Below are 18,157 nucleotides of genomic sequence, written 5' to 3' on the forward strand. Positions count from 1 at the left end.
TATAATTGTTATATCTTCTTCTTGGATTGATCCCTTGATCATTATGTAGTGCCCTTCCTTGTCTCTTGTAACATTCTTTATTTTAAAGTCTATTTTTTCTAATATGAGTATTGCTACTCCAGCTTTCTTTTGATGTCCATTTGCATGGAATATATTTTTCCATCCCCTCATTTTCAGTCTTTATGTGTCCCTAGGTCTTAAGTGGGTCTCTTGTACGCAACATATATGTGGGTCTTGTTTTTTCACTTTAAGTATGTCATGCCACTCCCTTCTGGCTTGTAGTGTTTCTGCTGAGAAATCAGCTCTTAACCTTATGGGAGTTCCCTTGTATGTAATTTGTCATTTTTCCCTTGTTGCCTTCAATAATTTTTCTTTGCCTTTATTTTTTGCTAATTTGATTACTATTTGTCTTGGCATGCTTTCCCTTAGGTTTACCCTGTATGGGACTCTCTGTGCTTCCTGGACTTGGGTGGCTATTTCCTTTCCCATATTAGGGAAGTGTTCGACTATAATCTCTTCAAATATTTTCTCTGGTCCTTTCTCTCTCTATTCTCCTTCTGTGACCCCTATAATGTGAATGTTGTTGCATTTAATGTTGTCCCAGAGGTCTCTTAGACTGTCTTCTTTCTTTTCATTCTTTTTTGTTTATTCTGTTCCACAGCAGTGAGTTCTACCATTCTGTCTTCCAGATCACTTATCCATTCTTCTGCTTCAGTTATTCTGCTCTTGATTCCTTCTAGTGTATTTTTCATTTCAGTTATTGTATTGTTCTTCTCTGTTTGTTTTTTCTTTAATTCTTCTAGGTCTTTGTTAAACATTTCTTGCATCTTCTTGATCTTTGCCTCCATTCTTTTTCCAAGGTCCTGTATGATCTTCACTATCATTATTCTGAATTCTTTTTCTGGAAAGTTGCCTATCTCCACTTCAGTTAGTTGTTTTTCTGGAGTTTTATCTTGTTCCTTCATCTAGTACATAGCCCTCTGCCTTTTCATCGTGTCTATCTTTCGTGAATGTGTTTTTTGTTCCACAGGCTGTAGGATTGTAGTTCTCCTTGCTTCTGCTGTCTGCCCTCTGGTAGATGAGGCTATCTAAGAGGCTTGTGCAAGGTTCCTGATGGTAGGGACTGGTGGTGGATAGAGCTGACTGTTGCTCTGGTGGGCAGAGCTCAGTAAAACTTTAATCTGCTTGTCTGCTGATGGGTGGGGCTGGGTTCCCTCCCTGTTGTTTGTTTGGCCTGAGGTGACCCAACACTGGAACCTACCTGGGCTCTTTGTTGTGGCTAGTGGTGGACTCTGGGAGAGCTCACGCCAAGGAATACTTCCCAGAACTTCCGTGTCCTTGTCCTCACATCAAGACACAGCCACCCTCTGACCCTGCAGGAGACCATCCAACACTAGCAGGTAGGTCTGGTTCAGTCTCCCCTGTGGTCACTGCTCCTTCCCCTGGGTGCCAATGCGCACACTACTTTGTGTGTGCCCTCCAAGCATGGAGTCTCTGTTTCCCCCAGTCCTGTTGAAGTCCTGTAATCAAATCCTGCTAGCCTTCAAAGTCTGAATCTCTAGGATTTCCTCCTCCCGTTGTTGTACCCCCAGGTTGGGAAGCCTGATGTGGGGCTTAGAACCTTCAGTCCAGTGGGTGGACTTCTGTTGTATAAGTGTTCTCCAGTTTGTCATTTACCCACCCAGCAGTTATGGGATTTGAACTTATTGTGATTGCCCCCCTCCTGCCATGTTATTGTGGCTTCTCCTTTGTCTTTTGTTGTGGGGTATCTTTCTGGTGAGTTCCAGTGTCTTCCTGTCAATGATTGTTCATCAGTTAGTTGTGATTCCAGTGCTCTCTTAAGAGGGAGTGAGAGCACGTCCTTCTACTCTGCCATCTTCCCTATAGTATCTCATTCAGATTTAGTTAGTCTTTCATTGCTATGCTGGCTATTTATCTATTGTCTCTCAGCTTCACCTGTACTCTTCTGTATACTGATCTGTAATGGATTCTGCACACCACCCTTCCTAGACCGCTTGCCAACTGACTTTTAGTTACACTCTGCCAACAGAAGGCAACTAGAGTGATACCTGAGAATAGATATCAACACATCCAGTAGCTTCTCTTTGAACTACCAACACCGAGTCTCACTGTGTCCCTTCAAAGCAGCAGCTAAGTCATTTTCCCTTGACAATCAGAGTCAATTTCTCATCAGTAGGCTGCAACCCTTGGACCAATATCCATTGAACCATATTCCCTCAGGGGTCCTAATACCCCTTAAGTTGCGTTTACTCTTCAGAGGTCCAGCATGCCATGTCTCCTTCTCAAAGATTCAAAAACTGGTTGTTCATAACTTCCTTCCGTAGATTTTTTATTCCTCCAGCCCTAGCAATTTCCTGCAGTTATTAATCTCTGGGTTGTCTGGTTATCTCAATTTGCTCTTTCATATTTCCAACTTCAGTATAACCAATTGCCTTTATCAATTCCCTTCTGCTTAAAATACATAATATCTTCTGTTTTCCTGACTGGACCCTACAGTTGTCTGCCTTTCCATTATAGTACTCCTAACATTCTTGTATTGCATTTATGTATTTCTCTCTGCCATGCATAGCATGCCATTGGGACATATGTGTTGAATTAATGTATGAATAAATGAAAGAACAAATGGTAGTTTGTAACTGACTTTTCTAGAGCAACCTATGTTAAGAAAAAATAATATTCTGGTCATAGGTATAAAGGGAGAAGATAGACTAAAGAGAGTTAAAGGATGAGAAGTTTAATTCTCCAATATTGTTTTCTATGAAATAAATATCACTTACCTTTAAACCTATCTGCTGGAGTTTTAATTCATAAACAAAAAAATAGGCAGGAAATGAAATACATGACTGATTTCTTAAAGGGTAAAAATGTATTCACAATGTGACCCACTGAATATAATATGGCAGCCAATAAATACATAGGGATCTACTGTGTATTAATCCTCTGCTTGGCATTAGGGGAAATAAAATGTAGAGATAGCCACTTTCCTTAAAGAGCTTATAATGAAGCTGGAAAGAGAAAAATAATTGGCTTGAGGGGGTCAACAGACATGCTTTTGACCAAATCAATTCTCTCCCCTGGATCTCAGTTTCTTCATCAATAACACAAAAGGGGGTGCACTAGGAGCTCCAAATAGCCCCACAAGCTGAAGTACACTGTGGCTTTAAGTTTCTATGTGGAGAAGGGGATACAGGGCCATTAATTAGTTTTGAAATGGGGATCTCGAGCAGTTTCAAACACAAGAATAATCATATTCATTTTCTACTTCCAAACCAGGCAGAATCAGATGCAAGCTGGAATCTCAAGACAAAAATGAGTCTGTTGACAACCAAGTGGGAAGAGAGCCTCCATTTCCCTAGATGGGTGTATAAGTGTGTGTCAAATCTTTCCATGAGGATGACACCCTGTTTGAGATCTGAAAACTTTCATTCTTTTCTCCTCAGCATAATTTCCTAAAAACTGTTGAAGAATCAGGTGAAACTTATGCCCTCTGTGAGCTACTTACTGAGCCATTTGATGGTGTCCTAGTCACCCACTCCATCTGCAAGACAATTGGCTTCCCAGAAGTTGTCTCCTTCCTTCTTTACTATCTCACACATTACCTGGGTCAATTTCTGCTGGCTTTATTCTAATGCAGCAGGCGGAGCTAGGACATACACATGAAAATAACTAGTAAACAAGCTTGATGTAATATGCTGTACTAATTCTTTCAACAAGTATTTATTGAGCATCTACTGTGAGAAGAGAGTGAACAAGAAAGTCACAGTCCCTGCTGTCATGGAGCTTACTTCAGGTGACTAACCAAAAATAAGTAAAGCAACATACGAAGAAAGTATTTATTAATTATAACAAGTTATTTGAAATAAATAAAGTACTAGGAGAATAATGTGAGAGCTACATTAACGAGCGTGATCAGAGAAGGATTCTGAGTTGGGTGACTAGTACTGAGAAACAAGGTATAAGAGTTAGGCGTGGGTAATTGGAAGGTTGACCAATCCAGGCAGAGAGAAAATCATGTGCAGAGGCCCTGTAGTAAGAAGTATCTTGATGGTTTAAGAGAAAACCATTGCAGCTAGAGTATAGCAGATCTCAAGGAGAGTGGTGGGGCATGAAGCTAGTGAGATAGACAGAGGCCAAATTACATACAGTCTATTTGGATTTTATTCCAAGTGAGACAGAAAGCCATTGTGTTTTAAGAAGAAAATGACATGACCTGGCTTACATTTTTAAAAGCTAACTGTGGATGCTATGTGGACAATGGACAGTAGTTAGAGTGCATATGTATTTCTATATGCATATAAGTAGGTAAGTAAGTGTGGAAGCAGGGATACAGGTTAGGAAACTGTTGCAGCAGTCCAGGAGAGAAATGATGGTATCTTGCACCAGAGTGTTGGCAGCGGGGATAGAAAAAAAGTTAATGGATTCAAGATGTTTTAGAGGTAAAATCCAGAAAACTTAATGAAGGATTAGACATAGGGTTTAAGGGAAGGTGAAGGAGTCAAGATGACTTCTAGGTTTTTGGTTCAAGAAACTTTAGCACAGAATCCTTCCCGAGGCAGCCAATCTGACCAAGAGAGAAAGCAAGAATTTACCATAGTTCTCAATAAGGGGCCACAATCTGTTGGTCTTTTTTTCTTTTTTTTTTTTTCATTGTTTCTTTTGAGCTGATTGGTAACTGCTTTCTCCTAGGCCAATCCATTGTCACATATTTTAGGTCTATAACTTGAGTTTCTCTCAGTCTCACCTGCTTACAGGGGCTAGTATGGGTAACCTGATAGTAATAACCCAAGTGTCATCAGCTCTTTCCACACCTGTACAATGCAAGACTTCAGGTCTTTGAAAACTTCTCACAGGTATTTCTGGGAGTCCTTGGGGGTGTCTCACATGTGTTCACCACCAGTGCTCACACAGCTTAGGTATCCAATTCCATAATTAGGGTCATTTTCGTCTTTCTGGCTCTGAAACATGAAAAAAAAACCCTGCAGTGTGGAAATAAATGCTTAATATATGCAAACTTCAATCAAAGTTACTTTTAATATTCATAAAAACTTGCATTACATTTGAAAACAATTTGTGGGTTATATTTTCTCACTTTACAAGAATTCCCAAGTATGCATAATGATTACTTAGAAATCATAACCCATTGTAAATTAAAGGAGTTCATTGTAGCCAAATAATTTCAAAAGTAACATTTAAAAAATCTTTTATAATTTTTTACAGTAATAAAATTCTATTTCATGTATACTGTGGGTATCTTTTACTATATTTGATATAATGATGGATGGGGGCTCCAAAACCTAAGGCCTATGAAGGTTTATAAAGGTCTCTACCCACAGGCAGCACCCACTGCTCTTAAAGCTATTTGCAAGCAGCACCTCCCCACTGCCACTCCTGCCAGGACTCACTATAAGTAAGCGGGTATTTGTAGGTGCCCCAAGGCTGTAAACTTTCTTTTTTCAAAGCACTCCTGGATTCCCTGTCATTCTCAGAACAGCAAAATCACACTTTGTTGTACATAGGAAGAACATCTCTCCTCATTACCATGAAGAAATTCACCTCTGAAGCACCTCTGCCTTGTTCCTCAGTGCCTGTCAGACTCCCATGATTAACCTGCCCTTCTGCCTGTAACTGTCTATGGGGTTGTAAATAGTCCATGGCACTAACTGGTTTTCTTCCAAACGTTAGGTGCCAGCATAAAACTGTTTCCTTATTCTTCTTCTCTAAACAGCAAAAGTAAGACAAATCCCCTGAAGGCCTGGCCCAACAGTGAAGACCAGCCCTGCATGAATAATGGCTTAGACTCAAGGTGACTACCACTACAGGTATTTCAAAGGAAAACACTTTTCAACCCACACCAATCTTTTTCTCTTGCTTCCAGAGCCACTAGATTTCTGAAATGATGTTAGAAACTTTAAGATGTCGTGTGAGCCACTCTTACTCTATAAGGGCAAGGTCACTCTGGATTGGGATTGACTTCATAGAGATAGTGGGCCTAAAGTTGAGAAAAGTCATGTAAAGTATTTGTACAATCCACTATGTGGTCTACAAAGAACTTTCACATACATTGTCTCATCTGATCATCACAATATATGAGGTAGGCAATACCCTTAGTCCCTTTTAACACATGAAGAAATGGAAACTCAAAGAGATGAATGATAGTCCAAGAGTTCTCAGCTTGGAGAAAGCTATAGGAAGAAGCTTTCAAATTGATGAAGATTTTATTTTTAATCTTTGAAAAGTTTTAAAAACCAAAAGAAATGCTTCTCTCCCTGGATCTCTACCTGTGTTCCCAAAAGTACTATCTCCTTATTGCATTTGCAAAAGGCATGGATTCCCTTTTCCAGTGGGTAAATATATCATGTCCTCTTGCTTCTCCCACTTCTGGTGCTCAAATGAGTTGTGTAATCAACATTTGGAGCCATTCAGGAGAAAGGGAATTCTGACCTCATCAAGACACAAGAGATCAAACCCCCACAAATACGTCAATAGATCATTTAGAACAACAAAGAGTACCAAATTTATGTAAATATCACTGATCAAGGCCAATACAAAGACCTTTTACCAAATCCAAACAAGCTTTGGAAATCACACACAAAATAGACAGCCTAGCATAGCAATGCAGTTGACCTCTCTGCCCAGAAGTCAATATTCTGAAAGATTTCTTCAGGAACTAAAAACTGTAGACTTTTATATAATTCTTATATTTAACACTTGTTTTCCTAACAACAGTAATAATGATTAGTCGTGGAGAATTCAAACACAACAACCAGGTTGGTTTGTACTGATTGAACAGTCAAGAAGCACCTACTATATGCTAAGTACTATATTACATGCTGGGTTTATGGAAAGAATGAAGACATGGACCCTGCCCTTCAACAGCACACAGCAAAAGAATAAAGATGTAAAAGGGCAAAAGGAATTTCATTGTCTACTCAAGAGCTACTGTCCTCCTCTTACTTGCTAACAGCACTTCACTTTTCTTTGGAATCACAATATATCCCAGCCTCAAGAGATGAATCATGATTAGTTTAAGTGATTCAAAATTCCATTCCCATTTTCCTTTGTCAAATATTTACTTTCCCAGACTTCCATGCAATTAGAAGTGGTCATATGATGAAGTTCTGTGCAAAATGTAAAGGGAAGTCTTTTGGAAGTCTCTGTGGAAGATTTTGCTAGGCTTCCTCCAGACTAATGAGAATAAAACTTTACACCTCTCTCCTTTTTCCATATAAATGTGAGGATGCCTTTCCTTCAGCTGCAGCAGCTATCTTGCAACCATAAGACAATAAGAATGAAGACAAAAAAGCCATATACTGAAAGTGATGGAACAACAGGATAGAAATAGTTGAAGTCCTTCATGACATAATTGAGCCACTGAATGAACCATAGAACCACATCCTCCAAAGTTCTTGATAAGTAAACAAAATGTCCTATGGTTTAAATAATTTGTTAAGTTTTTTGTTACTTGCAGATGAAAGTATTGCTAACTGATAGCACAATTCACATTTATTGGGCATCCACTATCTGCCAGAAAGAACGTGGTGTTTAACATATTATATCATATTTAATTTAATCCCCACAAAAATACCACAGCCTAGATATTATTATCATCACTCTTTTACCAATAAAACTTAAGAGAGATTCAGTGTTTTGTCCAAGGCCACAAAATTATTAAGTCATAGAACCAAGAGTCAAATCCATATATGTCCAACTCCAAAACTCTTTCCATTAAAATATATTCATAATTGTAACACATGATAGAAAATGAAAAGCACTTTAAAAACTTAGACATAAAGTGAGCCTTAGAATTAAGCCAAAGAAGAGATTATTTCCAGATAAAAATGGAGGTATCATGAAGGAGATAACATTTAAACTGGGCACTGAAGAATGGGTAGGATTTATTTTATTTCAAAGGGGAGAGGAAAGCAAGGACAGCCTGAGCAAATAATTGTTACCTTTTGTTGCTTTATTTTAGTCACACACTTTTTTGAGAATCTAAGGACACTCTCCTCCAGAAAAAAAATCACATATTCCCAGACTCACAAAGTTTTACATATAATTTTTATATGTTCATAGGCCCCTTGAAGCTCTTCCATTGATGTGCAGATTCTATTGATTGACAGATTCTAAACAAAAGAAACAACATGAAGCAAATCACTAAGACAGGAAAGTATAGGGCATATAGATGAAGCAGTAAATAGAGTTTGTCTGAAACATAGGCTGTTAAATAAAAGTGGCTGCTTAAATAAAAGTGGTAGAAATAAGAAAAATAATAGTCAATATTTGAGGGCCTGGAATGCTGCAGGTAAAAATGCATCAAAAGAGATGACATTAGTGAAAATGGCAGAGTAAGAAGTTCCAAGGTCCCATCACTTCACAGAAACAAACAAACAAAATGAGCATAAACTGTTAGTATCAACTTTGTCAGAACTCTGGAAAATATTCAAAGGCTTACAGGAAATGAATGCTGAATCAAGGAAAATGTGACTGGAGCAAGGTAGGAGAGCTTTAAGGCACTTTAACTTAAATTTACCCCACCTTCCTTACCAGCACAGTGGCTGTTTAAGACATCAGTCTGCATTTAGTTGTAGACACCTGGTTTCTGGAAGGACAGAGTGGACCTTGTTCATAAAGAATTGTGTTTGTCAATTTTGACCTTTCTGGGAATAGGGTTGTTGTATGCTGAAGGTCAGACAGTAGTGTTAATCCTTGCCTATCTTAGGTAGTTATGCTGTCCATTTTTTACTGGTGTACCATGTTTGATTCATTCCTTATACCTTTGGAGTTTTTCTGAGGAATGGAGCAATGTTGCAACATCAACTTATTAAAATATATATTTAAACATTTAAAAAAAAAGAATGATGTGGGGATTCCCTGGTGGTCCAGTGGGTAAGACTCGACACTTTAACTGCTGTGGGCCCAGGTTTGACCCCTGGTCGGGGAACTAAGATTCCACAGCCCTCATGGCATGGCCAAAACAAGCAAACAAACAAAAGCAAAACAAAAGGAATGATGTAACGCACTTGATTTGTTTCATGTAATTACTCTTTCAGGGCAGAAAAATGGCCAGGTAGAGGGCATACCTTGAAAATATAGAAAAGCAAATGAACAAGCTTCTGCCACTGGAGACAAAAGATTACAGCTGGACAAACATCAGCATGGTGAAAGTCTGGGAGGAAAAGCTGGAGAGTTACCTTGGGGAATAAGGACTTTGAAAAGCTCTCATGTCCTGTAAACCTAAATCTGCTCTAAAAAGTAAAGCCTATTAATAAAAAAATTATAAAGGATTAATTGAATGGACTTACCAGAAGAAAGAGCACAACAGAAGGATGTGTTATTGAAGTTGAAGAGAAGTTAAACAGAAATTATTCATAATAAAAGACAAAGAAAAATAAGAAAAAACAACAAATTTCCTTCATATTAACAAGGAATCTAAAAGTTTGCCCAGGATAGTACATATGCTCAGATAAAGTCTGAGAAGACACTTAGCTTTCACCCCAGGCTGATCTTTAGGTTCAGTGCAAGCAGGAAGTGAAGGCTAAGGCACAGTAGTAAATAGACTGGCTTAGTCTTGAAAGGGTGCCCCTAGAGAAGGCCTATCTGCAAAGACCAGAAGAGTTTTGCTGTTTTATTTTTTTAACTTAGATGTTTACATAAATCACCAGTAAATCACCATCTGACCACCAGCCAAAGGAACAGAGACATCAGAGGCCATACAAAACAGAGAATATGATCTTTTAAAATTAGTAAAAATTACTTTAAAAAACAGTCGCTAAGCAAACAACAAGAACCCCCAGTAAGAAACAACTGCAGAGGGAGGAGAATGTGATTTCTATGGTTACCACATTATAATACTCAAAATGTTCAGTTTTAACCAAAAAATGAGGCATGCAAAGGAACAAGAAAGTACATCCCATTAAAAGGGAAATAAATAAATTGAGAGAAACTATCCCTGAGGAAGCCCACATATTGCATTTACTACTTAAAGACTTTAAACCAACTGTCTTAAATATACTCAAAGAGCTAAAGGAAACCATGGAAAAGAAATAAGGGAACCAGGAAAATGATATCCTCCAAATAGAGAACATCAATAAAGAGAAAAATATAATAAAAAGGAAGCCAAATAGAAATTCTGGAGCTGAAAAATACAATAACTGAAATTTTAAAATTTACTAGAGGGTTTCAACTGCAGATTGGAGCAAGCAGAAAAGAATCAGCAAACAGGAAGATAGGACAATTAAAAATATTCAGTACGAGGAGCAGAAAAAAAAAGTGAGGAAAAATGAACAGAACGTAATAGACCTGTGGGACACTATAAAATGTGCCAACACACAATGTGATAATGGGAGTCTCAGAAGGAGAGGAGAGAGAGAAAGGAGAGAAGATCATTTGAAGAAATAATGCTTAAAAACTTCCCAACGTTGATAAAATACATGATCTACACATACAAAAGGCTCAGTGAACTCCAAGTAATATAAACAAACAGATCCACAATGAGACACATTATAATCAAAGTGTTGAAAGCCAAAGAAAAAAATACTGAAAGCAGCAAGAGAGAAGCAATTTATCATGTACTAGTTATACTAAACAATATTAGCAGCAAGTTTCTCAACAGAAACCATGGATAACAGAAAGAAGTGGGATGACATTTAAAGTGCTGAAAGAAAAAAAAAGCTGTCAACCAAATAATTGATATACAGCAAAGCTATCCTTTAAAACAAGGAGAAATTTTTTTAAAAGAAAGAAAATTTATACACTCCCAAGTAAGCAAAAGCTGAAAGAATTCACTGCTGGTAAACCTGCACTACAAGAAATGCTAAAGGGAGTTATTAATACTGAAATGCAATAACGCTAGAGAGTATCTTGAAACCATTTGAAAATAAAAAGAACACTGGTAAAGATACATACACAGGTAAATATATAAGCTAGTATTATTGCCTTTTAGTATGCTTCTCCTCTTTTTACATATGATTTAAAATGCAAATGCATAAAACATTGATTACAAATCTATGTAAAAGGGTAAAGTATAAAGATATACTTAGTGACATTAACAACAAAAAGGGGAAATAACAGAGTTATATAGGAACAAAGATTTTGTATAATATTGAAACAAAGCTGATATTGTTTCAAACTAGAAGGTTGTAAGTTTAAGGTGTTTCTCATAACTCCCAGAGTAACCACTAAGAAAAGGACTTTAAACTACTAAAAAGAGTGATATAAACAAGATGGCTGAGTAGGAAGCCCTGTACCTTCTGTTCACCTACAAACATTGATTCAGAAACAATCTGTGGACTAATTTGCTTTTTGAAAAATCCAGAAAATATTTGAAAAGGATCCTGTACCCTGACAGAATGCAAAGCCATACTTAACAAAGACGGGAGATTTGGAACATTTTATTGCAGCAATTCCTGCCCCTGTTTCAGCACCTTATGATCAGAAAGAGACCCCCTAGCTACCAGATTCTCCCAGCAAAGGAAAAAGGTTGGATTTTGTGTTCAAGATGCGAACTTTTTAAGGCGGAGTCCCCAGAGTACTGACTTATGTCTTGCCTGTCATGGAGTTCTGACAGGTCTGGCACAGTCGAGCCACCACAAGGAGAATGTAGATTTTGGTTTGAACTGGTAGATACCATATATCCTCCCCTCTGCTCAGCATAGATTGAGTGGAAGAAAAATCCCAAGTCTCAGTTTCCTTCTGGTGAGGGAAAGAACTGATCCATTCATCCAGTGCCCCAACTTCTCCAGGGTTGTCCAAAGGACTGTCATCTGTCTTACTAGTCTTGGAACTCTGATGGATCTGGTGCAGTCTAGCCACCTAGGGAGAATGGAGATGGTGGTTTGGGGTTAATAGATGCTATAGTTTCACCCTCCTGCCCCCATTCATCACAGTGATTTAACAAAATCAAAGCTGATTTGCTCTGGGAAAGGAAGGAGATACCCAGAATCTCAAGCCAAGCAGATTGGTAGGAGGTCTTCTCTGTTACAAGGCCAGTCCTTGAAGACTAGAAGAGGTGCCTACATTGTCTAATGAACAGAGACCAACACAAAGATTGAAAGAATATGAAAAATTAGTAAAAGATATCCTCAAAAATGGAGTAAGATAAATCTCCAGAAACCAACCTTAATGAAATAGAGTCATTGATTTGGCTGACAGAGAATGCAAAATGACTGTTGGAAAGATGTTTGCTGAGGTCAAGAGAATAATGCATGAACAAAGAGAAAATTTCAGCAAAGAAATATAAAATATCCTTATAATACCAAAGAGAAATCATGAAGCTAAAATGAAATTTTAATTAAAGAGGTTCAAGAGAAGACTAGATCAACCAGAAGAAATGATTATCAAACTCAAAGAAGGGTTCTTGAAAATAGGTCAGTCAGAGAATGAAAAGAAATAAATTGAAAAAGAATGAATAAAGCTTCAGGGGCTTATGAAACAGACCAATATATGCATTATGAGTATTGCAGAAAGTAAAGAGAGAAAAGACCAGAAAGCTTAGTCAAAGGAATAATGGCTGAAAACTTCCCAGATCTCTGAAAGGAAATGGCCATACAGATACAAGAAGCCCAAAGGAAACCAATCAAATAAAAGCAAAGAAATCCACACCAAGATACATCATAATCAAATTGTCAAAAGTCCAAGTAAAACAGAATTTTGAAAGCAGAAAAAGAAAAGCAACTTGTAACATAATATTTTTCAGCACAAATCTTGCACATCAAAAGGGAGTGTGATGGTATATTCAAAGCACTAAAATTTTTAAAAAAGCACAACTGCCAACCAATTACATATACCTAGAAAATTGTCCTTCAAAAATAAGAATAGGAGTGAATATATAAACAGCTCATATAACTCTATCAAAAAACAAACAACCTGATTAAAAAATGGGCAGAACACCTGAATAGACATTTCTCCAAATAAGATACACAGATGGCCAACAGGCACATGAAAAGATGCTTAACATCACAAATTGTGAGAGAAATGCAAATCAAAACAACAATGAGCTATCACCTCATACCAGGCAGAATGGCTATCATCAAAAAGTCTACAGGTAACAAACGTTGGAGAGAATGTGGAGAAAAGGGAACACTTGTACAATATCTGTGGGAATGTAAAATGCTGAAGCCACTCTGGAAAACGTTATGGAAATTTGCCAAAAAACTAGGAATAGAACTACCATATTACCCAGCAATTCCACTTCTGGGTGTATATCTGAAGAATATGAAAACACTAATTTTAAAAGACACATGCACCCCAATGTTCACAGCAGCACTATCTACAATAGCCAAGACACAGAAGCAACCCAAATGTTCATCAACAGATGAATGGATAAAGAAGATGTGATATATTTATACAATGGAATATTACTTAGCCATAAAAAAGAATGAAGTTCTGCTATTTGCAGGAATGTGGATATACCTAGAGAATATTATGCTTAGTGACATAACTCAGACAAAGACAAACACTGTAAGATATCACTTATATGTGGAATCCAAAAATACATACAAATGAATGTATATGCAAAACAGAAACAGACACGCAGATATAGAAAGCAAACTCGTGGTTACCAAAGGGGGGGGAGGGGAGGGACAAATTAGGGGTATGAGATTAAGAGATACAAACGACTCTGTATAAAATAGATAAGCAACAAGGATATACTGCATAGCACAGGGAATTATAGCTATTAACTTGTAATAACTTTTTTTAAAACATCTTTATTGGAGTATAATTGCTTTACAATGGTGTGTTATTTTCTGCTTTATAATGAAGTGAATCAGTTATACATATAAATATGTTCCCATATCTCTTCCCTCTTGCATCTCCCTCCCTCCCACCCTCCCTACCCCACCCCTCTAGATGGGCACAAAGCACCGAGCTGATCTCCCTGTGCCATGCGTCTGCTTCCCACTAGCTATCTATTTTAGGTTTGGTAGTGTATATATGTCCATGCCACTCTCTCACTTTGTCAAAGCTTACCCTTCCCCCTCCCCATATCCTCAAGCCCATTCTCTAGTAGGTCTCTGTCTTTATTCCTGTCTTACCCCTAGGTTCTTCATGACCTTTTTTTTTTCTCTTAGATTGCATATATATGTGTTAGCACATGGCATTTGCTTTTCTCTTTCTGACATACTTCACTCTGTATGACAGACTCTAGGTCGATCCACCTCACTACAAATAGCTCAATTTCGTTTCTTTTTATGGCTGAGTAATATTCCATTGTATATATGTGCCACATCTTCTTTATCAATTCATCCGATGATGGACACTTAGGTTGTTTCCATCTCCTGGCTATTGTAAATAGAGCTGCAATGAACATTTTGGTACATGACTCTTTTTGAATTATGGTTTTCTCAGGGTATATGCACAGTAGTGGAATTGCTGGGTCATATGGTAGTTCTATTTGTAGTTTTTTAAGGAACCTCCATACTGTTTTACATACTTGTTGTATTAATTTACATTCCCACCAGCAGTGCAAGAGGGTTCCCTTTACTCCACACCCTCTCCAGCATTTATTGTTTCTAGATTTTTTGATGATGGCCATTCTGACTGGTGTGAGATGATATCACATTGCAGTTTTGATTTGCATTTCTCTAATGATTAATGATGTTGAGCATTCTTTCATGTGTTTGATGGCAACGTGTATATCTTCTTTGGAGAAATGTCTATTTAGGTCTTCTGCCCATTTTTGGATTGGGTTGTTTGTTTTTTTGTTATTGAGCTGCATGAGCTGCTTGTAAATTTTTGAAATTAGTCCTTTGTCAGTTGCTTCATTTGCAAATATTTTCTCCCATTCTGAGGGTTGTCTTTTGGTCTTGTTTATGGTTTCCTTTGCTGTGAAAAGCTTTGAAGTTTCATTAGGTCCCATTTGTTTACTTTTGTTTTTATTTCCATTTTTCTAGGAGGTGGGTCAAAAAGGATCTTGCTGTGATTTATGTCATAGAGTGTTCTGCCTATGTTTTCCTCTAAGAGTTTGATAGTGTCTGGCCTTACATTTAGGTCTTTAATCCATTTTGAGCTTATTTTTGTGTATGGTCTTAGGGAGTGATCTAATCTCATACTTTTACATGTACCTGTCTAGTTTTCTGAGCACCATTTATTGAAAAGGCTGTTCTTTCTCCACTGTACATTCCTGCCTCCATTATCAAAGATAAGGTGACCATATGTGCGTGGGTTTATCTCTGGGCTTTCTATCCTGATCCATTAATCTATCTTTCTGTTTTTGTGCCAGTACCATACTGTCTTGATTACTGTGGCTTTGTGGTATAGTCTGAAGTCAGGGAGCCTGATTCCTCCCACTCCATTTTTCATTCTCAAGATTGCTTTGGCTATTCGGGGTCTTTTGTGTTTCCATACAAATTGTGAAATTGTTTGTTCTAGTTCTGTGAAAAATGCCAGTGGTAGTTTGATAGGGATTGCATTGAATCTGTAGATTGCTTGGGGTAGTAGAGTCAATTTCGCAATGTTGATTCTTCCAATCCAAAAACATGGTATATCTCTCCATCTATTTGTATAATCTTTAATTTCTTTCATCAGTGTCTTTTTTTTTTCTTTTTTGCTGTATGCAGGCCTCTCACTGTTTTTCCCTCTCCTGTTGCGGAGCACAGGCTCCAGACACACAGGCTCAGTGGCCATGGCTCATTGGCCCAGCCACTCCGCAGCATGTGGGATCCTCCTGGACCTGGGCACGAACCCGTGTCCCCTGCATTGGCAGGTGGACTTCCAACCACTGCGCCACCAGGGAAGTCCTCATCAGTGTCTTATAATTTTCTGCATACAGGTCATTTGTCTCCTTATGTAGGTTTATTCCTAGATATTTTATTCTTTTTGTTGCAATGGTAAATGGGAGTGTTTTCTTGATTTCATTTTCAGATTTTTCATCATTAGTGTATAGGAATGCAAGAGATTTCTGTGCATTACTTTTGTGTCCTGCTACTTTACCAAATTCATTGATTAGCTCTAGTAGTTTTCTGGTAGCATTTTTAGGATTCTCTATGTATAGCATCATGTCATCTGCAAGCAGTGACAGCTTTACTTCTTCTTTTCCAAATTGGATTCTTTTTATTTCTTTTTCTTCTCTGATTGCTGTGGCTAAAACTTCCAAAACTATGTTGAATAATAGTGGTGAGAGTGGGCAACCTTGTCTTGTTCCTGATCTTAGTGGAAATGTTTTCAGTTTTTCACCATTGAGGACAATGTTGGCTGTGGGTTTGTCATATACGGCCTTTATTATGTTGAGGAAAGTTCCCTGTATGCCTACTTTCTGGAGGGTTTTTATCATAAATGGGTGTTGAATTTTGTCAAAAGCTTTCTCTGCATCTATTGAGATGATCTCATATAATATTAGAAATCAACTGTACTGCAATTTTTCAAAAAGGATCAACAAAATGAAAACACAACTTATGGAATGGGTAGAAATATTTTTAAACCATATATTTGATAAGGGGTTAATATTCAAAACATATTTTAAAACTCATGCAAAATAGAAAAAATATATACAAATATTCCAATAGTTTAAATAGGCAAAGGACCTGCAAAGACATTTTTCCAAAGAAGATATATGAATGGCCAAAAAGTACATGATAAGTTGCTCATAGCTAATCGTAAGAGAAATGCAAGTCAAAACCACAATCAGCTATCACCTCACACCTGTCAGAATGATTATTATTTTAAAAAAAGATAAAGATAACAAATGCTGATGAAAATGTGGAGAAAGGAAACACTTGTGCGTTACTGGTGGAATTGTAAATTGTTACAGCCAATATGGAGAACAGTATGGAGGTTCCTCAAAAAATTAAAAATTGAACTACCATATGATCCATAAACTCCACTTCTGGAAATACATTAAAAGGAAATGGAAACATTTTGTCTAAGAGATACCTTGACTCCCATATTAATAGCAGCATTATTTATAATAACCAAGATGTGAAACAACCTTAGGGTTCATTGATGAATGAATGTATAAAAAAGTTTTGATGTATATATACAATGGAATAATATTTAGCCATTAAAAGGAAGGAAATCCTGCTATTGGTGACAACATGGATGGAATTGAGAGTATTGTGCTAAGTAAAGTAAGTCTGAAAAGAGAAAAATACTGTATCATCTCTCTTGTATGTTGAATCTTTAAAAAAAAATACTCATAGAAAAAGAAATCAGGTTTGTGGTTACCAGCAATGGGAGGTGGCAGGGTGGAAGAATTGGATGAAGGAGGCCCAAAGGTACAAACGTCCAGTTAATAAATGAGTACTGGGCATGTAATCTACAACATGATGACTAGAGTTAATACTGATGTATAACTATATAGTATATTTGAACATTATTAAGAGAGTAGATGCTAAGACTCTCATCACAAGGCAAAAATATTATTTTTTCTTATTTTTGTTTCTACATGAGATGTTGGACATTAACTTAACTTATTGTGGTAATCATTTCACAATATATAAAAGTCAAGTCACTATGCTGTACACATTAAAATTACACAGTGGTGTACATCTATTATATCTCAATAAAACTGGAAGAAATTTTAAAAGAAGTAAAACTTGAAAATTCACAAATATGTGGAAATTACACAACACAATCTTGAAAAAAAATTGGATCAAAGAAAAAGTCAAAAAGGAAATTTAAAAATATCTCAAGACAAATGGAAATGAAACAAACAATACTTAATGAGGTGCAGCAAAGACAGCACCAAGAGTGAAATTCATAATGATAAGCACCTACATTTAATGTAGATGAAACAATGAAAGAAGAAACAACCCAAATACAGAACCCAAATTTACATCTCAATGAGGTAGAAAAAGAACAAACTAAGACCAAAGATAGCAGAAGGAAGGAAATAATAAACATTAGAGCAGAAATAAACAAAATAGAAAATAGGAAAACAACAAGAAAAAAAATCAATGAAACTGAGTTGGTTTTTTAAAAGATAAATAAAATTGATAAAACTTTAGCCAGTTAAGAAAAAAAGAGGGCTCTCACAGATGTAGAGAACAAACTTATGGTTACCAAGGGGGGAAAGGGGGGGTGGGATGAATTGGGAGTTTGGGATTGACATATATACACTACTATGTATAAAATAGAAAACTAATGAGAACCTGCTGTAGAGCGCAGGGAACTCTACTCAATGATCTGTGGTGACCTAAAT

Source organism: Monodon monoceros, unplaced genomic scaffold (genome assembly GCF_005190385.1).
Source record: "Monodon monoceros isolate NGI ecotype Baffin Bay Population unplaced genomic scaffold, NGI_Narwhal_1 Super_Scaffold_22, whole genome shotgun sequence".
Taxonomy (NCBI): domain Eukaryota; kingdom Metazoa; phylum Chordata; class Mammalia; order Artiodactyla; family Monodontidae; genus Monodon; species Monodon monoceros.